The sequence below is a fragment of the Amblyomma mixtum genome, chromosome 4 (genome assembly GCF_055824585.1).
Source record: "Amblyomma mixtum isolate Tamu chromosome 4, ASM5582458v1, whole genome shotgun sequence".
NCBI lineage: Eukaryota > Metazoa > Arthropoda > Arachnida > Ixodida > Ixodidae > Amblyomma > Amblyomma mixtum.
The window spans coordinates 6,390,712-6,399,453 of NC_143015.1; positions in this window are offsets into that span (position 1 = coordinate 6,390,712).

Here is an 8,742-nt window from a genome sequence, read left to right on the forward strand (position 1 = left end):
GTGGCCGCAAGTTTCACCTACAAATGACCTCCATAACCAAAGCCCATGCCCGTCGCCAACAGATAAAGGAAAGGAAAGGTGCATAGCTGGCCCTCTGGAACAGTCGATGCACTATTCGCGCTTTGATCTACGAAACCGATGTAGGGCAGCAGCTTTGAACGCACAGGAAAGGCGCAAACCTGGCCCACTGGGTGAGTGGACACATTATTCGCACTTTAAGGTGCGAATCCTTTAAGTGCGAGCTATCTTCGAAAGGAAAGGAAACTCGCATAACCAGCATGCTGGGACAGTGGCCACCACAGTTGCTTTTCAGCTGCGTGGCGTGGAGGTAGTGCCAGACGTGCGCTGCATGCATTGGCTTGACAACGTTGTCGCAGAAACGCGGCACTGAAACCATAGGACGTCGGCGTTGAATGTGTTCGTTCGCGTTCGCGTTGGAAACGTTTTAGACCGATGATTTTAAGGAAAGAAAAGGCTTCATGGTACCGTAAGGGGAAGCAATACAAATATAATATTAAGAGTGTAAGCTCTTACTCATCACGTTTTAAGATTTCGTGGGGTCTGCTACTACCCTGAAATCACAGCGCCATCTATGGCAGCAACTACTCATCACGTTTCGAGATTTCTGGGGGTCTGCTACCACCCTGAAATCACAGCGCCATCTCTGGCAGCAACTACTCATCACGTTTCGAGATTTCTGGGGGTCAGCTACCACCCTGAAATCACAACGCCATCTGTGGCAGCAACTACTCATCCCGTTTCGAGATTTCGGGGGGTCTGCTACCACCCTGAGAACACAGCGCCATCTGTGGCAGCAACTAGAAAAGAGCACATCTCTCATTGAGACTTGTAGCGCCATCTCCAATAGCATTGTATAACCGACCACCCTGCGGGGAACTGCTTTGGACTTGGTTTTCTCTGACTTCGTTTGAAGGAGGGCGGAGTTCCTTGTGGACCGAATTTGTTCCCCACCTGACTGCTTCATTTATAAAAGGGCGGTGTTCCTACTAATTAAGAAGAGCCGAGAAGAAGAATGTGAATCCATGGATGACGACGAAAGTGTTATGTAAGAAGGCAGTTGGTCTGACCAATCAAGGGAAGAATTTGTTGAAGGTGCCAGTGAAGATGATAAGCAGTGATTTCTGTGATAGTTGGTTGCAAAATGTACTATCGGGGACAAAAGTGGTATTCTGCAAGCGGCGGGAGCCGGAGCAACGGAAAACTGAGTTGCAACGCCATCTACAGGCGCCATCTCGGACCCAGATAGCCAATCTGTGACCTTTATTATCAGCAGGCATGTCGCTTGGCTCGTTTCAATGTTTCAAAAATGCGCTGCTTCCACAAGTTAGCCACACGCGCGCAGGCATTTGATCGCATCATGACGGTGCGAGCGCCGGCTCTCAAGCCATATCTCGAACGCGCGTTGAAAAAAAGAAGAAACAAAATGAAAAGAGGGCCACCAGATTGCTACTGCTGCGGCGCCGCTGGTCATTTTGGCGAGCAAAACCACGAAACATTGAAACGAGTCACGCAACATGCCTGCTGATAATAAAGGTCACAGATTGGCTGTCTGGGTCCGAGATGCCGCCTGCAGATGGCGTTGAAACGCAGTTTTCCGTTGCTCCGGCTCCGGTCGCATGGAGTATATTACTTTTGTTCCTGATAGTACAAATGAAATGTTTGTGTGCTTATCTGTTGTGTCCCCTTATTGCTTTTGTGTGTGTGCGCCCCCGCGTCCTCCTCCTAACGACCACTCGCATCCTCCTCCTAACGACCACTCGCATCCTCCTCCTAACGACCACTTGCCCCTCGTCGCACGCTGTCGCCAGATGCCCCCCCATGGTGCGCCCCCGCATCCTCCTCCTGTTTTGGGAAGCCACTCCCTCCCGTGGACGCTTCTCCGCTCCCTCCTTTCTTCGGGCGGCCAGTTCGGCTCCTGCCTCGGTCGACGCTGGTCGCACCCTCATCGGCTTTAAATAAACGAAGTCTTAAAGTACCGTGTGCGTCTTTCGCTGCATTCAACACAGCGACCGGACACGACAGTGGCGACGAGAAAGTGGATTCGACCCGCGCTACGCAACGCTATTGACAAGCCATGGCTACGCGAGGGTTTCCCAATCAGATACCAGAGTTCAACGGCTCATCGTGGTCATCGTGGGTTGGACGCCTTCAGTTCTACTTTGAAGCTAACAACATCACAGACCCAGCCTTGAAGAGGGCCAACCTGCTGACGCTGTGCGGGGAGCAGACCTACGATACTGTCTGCGCCCTTATTCAGCCAAGCACACCAGCGGCAGTGTCTTACGACGACATCGTAAAAGCGCTGCAAAAGCACTACGACCCAAGGCCATCCGAGGTCTACAGCCGGGCTCGCTTCCAACGACGAGATCAACTGGGAGGAGAAACTGTGAGCGCCTACGTAGCCGCGCTCAAGAAGCTCGCTGCCGACTGCAATTTTGGAACGCTGTCGACAACAGCTACCGGGCAGGAGGGAGACGCAGCTTCTTCTGCTAACACCACCATGCTTCCCTTGGACGTGATGTTACGCGACAGATTTGTGTGCGGACTGAGTGACGAGTCACTGCAGCAGCGCCTGTTCGCTGAGAAGGACCTCACATTCAGCAAAGCTTACGACATCGCCGTTCGAGCGGAGAGCGCCGGTCACCAGCAGAGAGGGATTCGCCGGAACACCGAGCCGGTACACCAGACAAGCAACCAGGTGCGCAAGCCTTCTGTTGTTGTAAAATCGGTCAAAAAGGCACAACGCTGCTGGCGGTGTGACGACCAACACAACCCCCAGGGATGTCGATTCCAGTCAGCCACGTGTAATTTTTGCCACAAGCGAGGGCATATCGAAAGAGCATGCATTACGAAACGGAGACTTGCCAAGATAAAGTCACCTTCCCAGCCTAATCACAGCGTCAACGCCTCAGAGAATACGCTGCTATCTGATCTCCATGGAACAACATCAGCAACACCATCTGTGTTGTACGACCAGAACACCATGAATCTCGGCACGCGACCGAAGATTTTTACAGAAGTAAGCGTACATCACCAGCTGATTAAGTTCGAGGTGGACTCCGGCGCAGCCTGTACTCTGATCAGTGAGGACACGTTCCGAACTTCATGGCCATCTGACGCACCCGCCCTGCAACAAGACGACACGCACCTGCGAACGTGGTCAGGACAGAATCTGCCACTATTGGGCTCTGCCAACGTGCAGGTTAACTACAACGGCCAGACCCATACGCTACCTCTGCTTGTTGTGAAGGGCACAGGATCAAGCCTTCTAGGGAGAAACTGGTTTTCTCCACTAGGCGTGATGATATGCGGCATACACCAGACGCCGAGCCAGAACATGGTTGAGCAACTGCAAGAGAAATACGAAAGAGTATTCTCGGAAGAGATTCCAGGAAACGAAGGGCCCCCGGTCACACTGGAGTTGTTGGACAACGCGCAACCCAAATTTCTGAAGGCAGGCCGGTGCCGTTTGCTCTCCGAGATTCAGTTGAAAAAGAGTTGGACAAACTGGAGCAGCAAGGTGTCATCGAGCCGACGCAGCATTCAGAATGGGCCACACCACTTGTCGTAGTTCGCAAGAAGAACGGAACCATACGCCTCTGCGGAGACTACCGGAGCACCGTCAATCTTGCGACTAAAGCGTCCTCTTACCCGCTACCGACACCTGAAGAAGTATTCAGTGTACTACGTGGCGCAAGAGTCTTCAGCACATTGGACCTCACCCAGGCGTATCAGCAGCTGAAGGTGAGCGAGTCAACTGCTGAATTATTGGCAATTAACACACTGAAAGGCTTGTACAAAGTCAAGCGACTGCCTTTTGGCGTAGCTGCAGCCCCGGCCATATTTCAAAAATTCATGGAGACAGTGCTTCAGGGCATCCCAGGAGTTTGTGTCTACCTTGACGATGTCATCATCAGTGGCACTTCCACTGAAGAGCATGCAGTGCGCCTAGAGCTCGTTCTCGAAAGGCTAGCAAACGCTAATTTGTGCATAAGCAAATCGAAGTGCTGTTTTGCGGTGCCAGAGGTGCAATTTCTGGGACACCGAATTGATGCGGAAGGCATTCACCCTACCGAGGACAAAGTGCGAGCGATCACAGAAGCACGAGCTCCAACAAACAAGCAGGAGCTACAGGCTTTTCTCGGACTCTTGACGTTCTACGACCGGTTCTTGGAACAAAGAGCTACCGTGGCCAACGACTTATACCAACTCCTTCGGAAAGATGTGACATGGACATGGTCGCCACGCCATCAGCAGTCATTCGATGCCCTGAAAGACCTGATTCGAAGATGTACAGTCCTCCGCCACTACGACGAAAGGAAGCCTCTGCTTTTGGCTTGCGACGCATCACCGTACGGAGTCGGCGCGGTTCTATCGCAAACTGACGAGCAAGGAAGGGAAGCTCCCATCGCCTTCGCCTCACGTACGTTGTCGCAAGCAGAACGCAACTACGCGCAACTTGACAAAGAAGGGCTAGCCATCGTCTACGCGGCGACACATTTTCACCAGTACATTGCCGGCCGGAAGGTGACCTTTATAACCGATCACCGACCGCTATTGGGCATTCTGGGACCACAAAGGCCTATGCCACCAACTTTGTCTCCGCGAATGACACGTTGGTGCATCAAACTCTCAGCGTACGACTACGCTCTGGTCTACCGCAATGGGAGCAAACATCAAAACGCCGATGCGCTAAGCCGTCTGCCACTAGACGCAACTGTTGACGAACCATTTCCACCAGGAGACGTTCTGATGTTCGAAGCACTGCCAGAACCTCCGCTTACAGCAGGCACAGTTGCAGCATCTACGCAGAAGTGCGCAGCTCTCCGGCTAGTTTACACAGCTGTTCAACAAGGCAACGTGCATAAACTCAAAGGGGACAACTTCGACGCTTACCGCAGGCGAGCTACAGAGTTGAGCACCCATCGCGGCTGCATCATATTTGGGTCCCGAGTTGTGATGCCGAGAGAACTACGCGCACAAGCTATGTCTCTCATCCACGCCGGACATCGGGGCATCGTTGCAATGAAAAAGTGTGCCAGAAGCTACATGTGGTGGCCTGGCATTGACAACGACATCGAAACAGTGGTGCGAGAATGCAAGCCTTGCCAGAGCAGCCGGAGCGCCCCGCCGAAAGCTCCTGTCCCAGAATGGGAAAAGCCAGACACACCATGGCACACACTGCACATTGATTTTGCAGGACCAATTGAGGGCTGCACTTTCCTTGTGGTCGTAGATGCCTACACAAAGTGGCTTGAGATAAGGCAAATGGGACAGACGACTTCGGCAGCAGTCATTGACAACCTCCGATCACTATTTGCAACGTTCGGCCTGCCGCGCAACGTAGTGTCGGACAACGGAACACCGTTTGTGTCTGCGGAGATCCTCAAGTTTTATCGCGACAACGGGATCTCATCAGTTACATCGGCCCCCTACCACCCAGCGACAAACGGACAAGCCGAGCGCTACGTAGCCGAGCTAAAACGCGCCCTTGAAAGAGATCAGACAGGCTCGCTGCAGCGCCGCCTTGCGCGCTTTCTCTTCAAGCAGCACACGACGGTTCAGAGCACAACAGGCGAGACCCCCTCGAAAATGATGTTCGAGCGTGAAATGCGAACCCAGCTCACAGCCATCCTCCCCGAGCCAAAGGCAGAGACGTTCCGGGAAGAAAAAGCAATTCCGCGCTGCGGCACGCTTAATGAGGGGCAGCGCGTCCTCGCCCGACAGTTTCTGAAAAAGCCACGCTGGGAGGAAGCTACAATTGTCAGACGCATAGGCCTGCGCTCTTGGCTCGTCAACATACATGGCACAGTAGCACGCCGACATCTCAACCAGCTGCGTAGATTTACGACGCCGTCTGAGAGCTGTCCGCCAGCGGAGAGAACACGTGCACCATTTTCCCACATAGCCTGGCACCTCTTCCCGGAAGAAGAGACTTCGCCCAGGACGGACCCAGGAGACACAGCGAACAACAGCCAGCCTACAAGTGTTTCTTCCCCGAGCGCACAAAGCCAGCGCGCCTCCACGCGTGAGCGCCGACCCCCTGCACGATACCAGGCAACTTTCTAAGGGGGAAGGAAGTGTTGTGTCCCCTTATTGCTTTTGTGTGTGTGCGCCCCCGCGTCCTCCTCCTAACGACAGTTCGCATCCTCCTCCTAACGACCACTCAATCCTCCTCCTAACGACCACTCGCATCCTCCTCCTAACGACCGCTTGCCCCTCGTCGCACGCTTTCGCCGGATGCCCCCCCACGGTGCGCCCCCGCACCCTCCTCCTGTTCTGGGAAGCCACTCCCTGCCGTGGACGCTTCTCCACTCCCTCCTTTCTTCGGGCGGCCAGTTCGGCTCCTGCCTCGGTCGACGCTGGTCGCACCCTCATCGGCTTTAAATAAACGAAGTCTTAAAGTACCGTGTGCGTCTTTCGCTGCATTCAACACAGCGACCGGACACGACAGTATTTATTTTGCTGTTCTCTAACCGAAGGGCTCCTGCAGGGTTAGGCCAACACCACCTAGATGTTAGAAACCCAATACACAGAGAACTGCACTTATTTTTTTAATTTAAAAGATGGGCGATGAGGAATAAATATAAAGTACACTGTGGGTTTAACTTGTGCCAGTACTCAGTTCATGCACATGTATGGCGATAGCTGTGTCTGGCAAAATCTAGCTAGAAAAATGCCTAGTGAAAATTCCCTAGTGAAAACAAATGTTGCTGCCCGACGTTTTGTGTTCATACCGGACGTTTGTGCTGGAAACTGTATCGTTCTCTCGCAGGTGTGTCGGACGAATCTCATTCGTGGTGATGGAGACAGGAAAACAGGGGTTGCCTACGACTACGATTCTCAGAAATCTTTGTGGCGCTCGTATGAGACGCCAGAAACCATATATTTCAAGGTGGGCGAAGTATATGAGCGATTTTGTTTCCGCCTTTCATGTGCGAGCATTTCTCAAGCTTCTAGCCGTGCCTTGTCCCTCTTGCAGCAGTTTGTCTGAATCAACGATAGATGACGCCACAAGTACTGTCGGAGTTATGTCGGAGAAAAGCGGGAGTAGAACGAAACGTCGAGCAACAGGTGAGCAGCTGGGCTGAGATCGCCTCCTCCTCCTCCCATTCCCCCTCCTCCCCAGTTACCGTCTCCGCACTCGATGCGGAATACAAAAAACAGATCGACGTGCTCCGGGCACAGAATGAGCTTTTGCTCAACAAAATTCAAAATTTAGAATCAAAATTGGCGTCCGCCGCTCCGAGCCCGCAGAACTCGGACGCAATGGAGAGCGACGCGGAGATCTCGCCTGCCCTCGTGACAGCCATCTCCGCGATGGAGGAGCGCTTAACCTCTAAATTACGATCTATGATCGAGACCGCCATGGACCAAATCTTGACCAAGGTCAAATCTGCCATCCCCGCGGTAGTATCAAAACACATATTGGACAACCCCCGCCTCCTCCGTCGGACGGGGCCCATTAGGGACGTATCCCGTCCTTCAAAATTCAACCGTCTGATTATTGATTCGGACAATGAGGACAGCTGCCCCGCTCCTTCCGTCATCACCCCCTTGATGGCGCAAGTAGCTGGCTCTGAGGCAGCCAATCCCTCCTCCTCCCCCCCAAGAATTTTAAATCATGGCGAGACACCTTAATCAAAGGAGTTCCGCCATATCCAATTCGGCCGTGTCAACTTCAATAACACAGTGGAACTGTAGAGGCTTTAAGGACCGCACTAAGCGGGCCAATTTCCGCCTCTACCTTGAAACTTTCGAGTCCTTACCAGCCGTGGTTGCCCTCCAAGAGCCAGGCCTGGGCGCCACAATTTCAAATTACACGACGTTCCAACAGGACCCCGCGTCTTGTCTTCTCGTTCACAAAAACTACACAGCCAACCTAGTGGATCTCGACCTCCAACTAGAGTACTCTTATGTAATGGTGACCCTCCTACCAGTCCGCCGCAGGGACCCACCGTTGCATATACTCAACGTGTACTGCTCTCCCAAACTAAAGCGAGTGACTTTTGCGGACCTCTTTAGCCGCGCGCTAAGAGTAGTGGGCCGCGATCCCCTGCTGATTGTGGGCGACTTTAACGCTCCCAGTCAGCAGTGGGGGTATCGCAAGGAGGAGTCGCGCGGGCGTAAGCTGGCGGAGCTTGCGTCCACGTTGGGCCTCACCCTCCACACGGACCCTGTCCACCCAACCCGGCTAGGAAATTCCGTGACACGGGATACGTGTCCGGACTTAACCTTCACTCGCAACATACGACACGCAGACTGGCTCAACACCGAGGAGACCCTCGGTAGCGACCACTGCATCATTAACACTACACTACGCACACGCCCCCTCAAGCGTCCAAGAACACAAGCCCATATCCCAGATTGGACGAAATTCAGGCAAAATTTTAACTCACTTGATAATACACCCATTTCCGCGCAAGGCTACACAGCATGGTCCCAACAGCTGCTGGCACACCTTTCCTCGCATGAAACACACATCCAGCTCTCAGAGGCGGTCACGGACGTGGATAACCACCTTCTACACCTCTGGGAAGCCCGTCGCAGCCTCGTCCGCCGTTGGCGACGGCAGAAACACAATAGAAAGCTTAAAGCTCGAATTTCCGAGCTTACCCAGAAAGCGGCAGAGTACGCGGCCCAACTCGCCGACTCCAACTGGGTAGATAGATGCAACACGGCCGCGCGACAAATGTCCAGCCGAAACACGTGGCGTCTCTT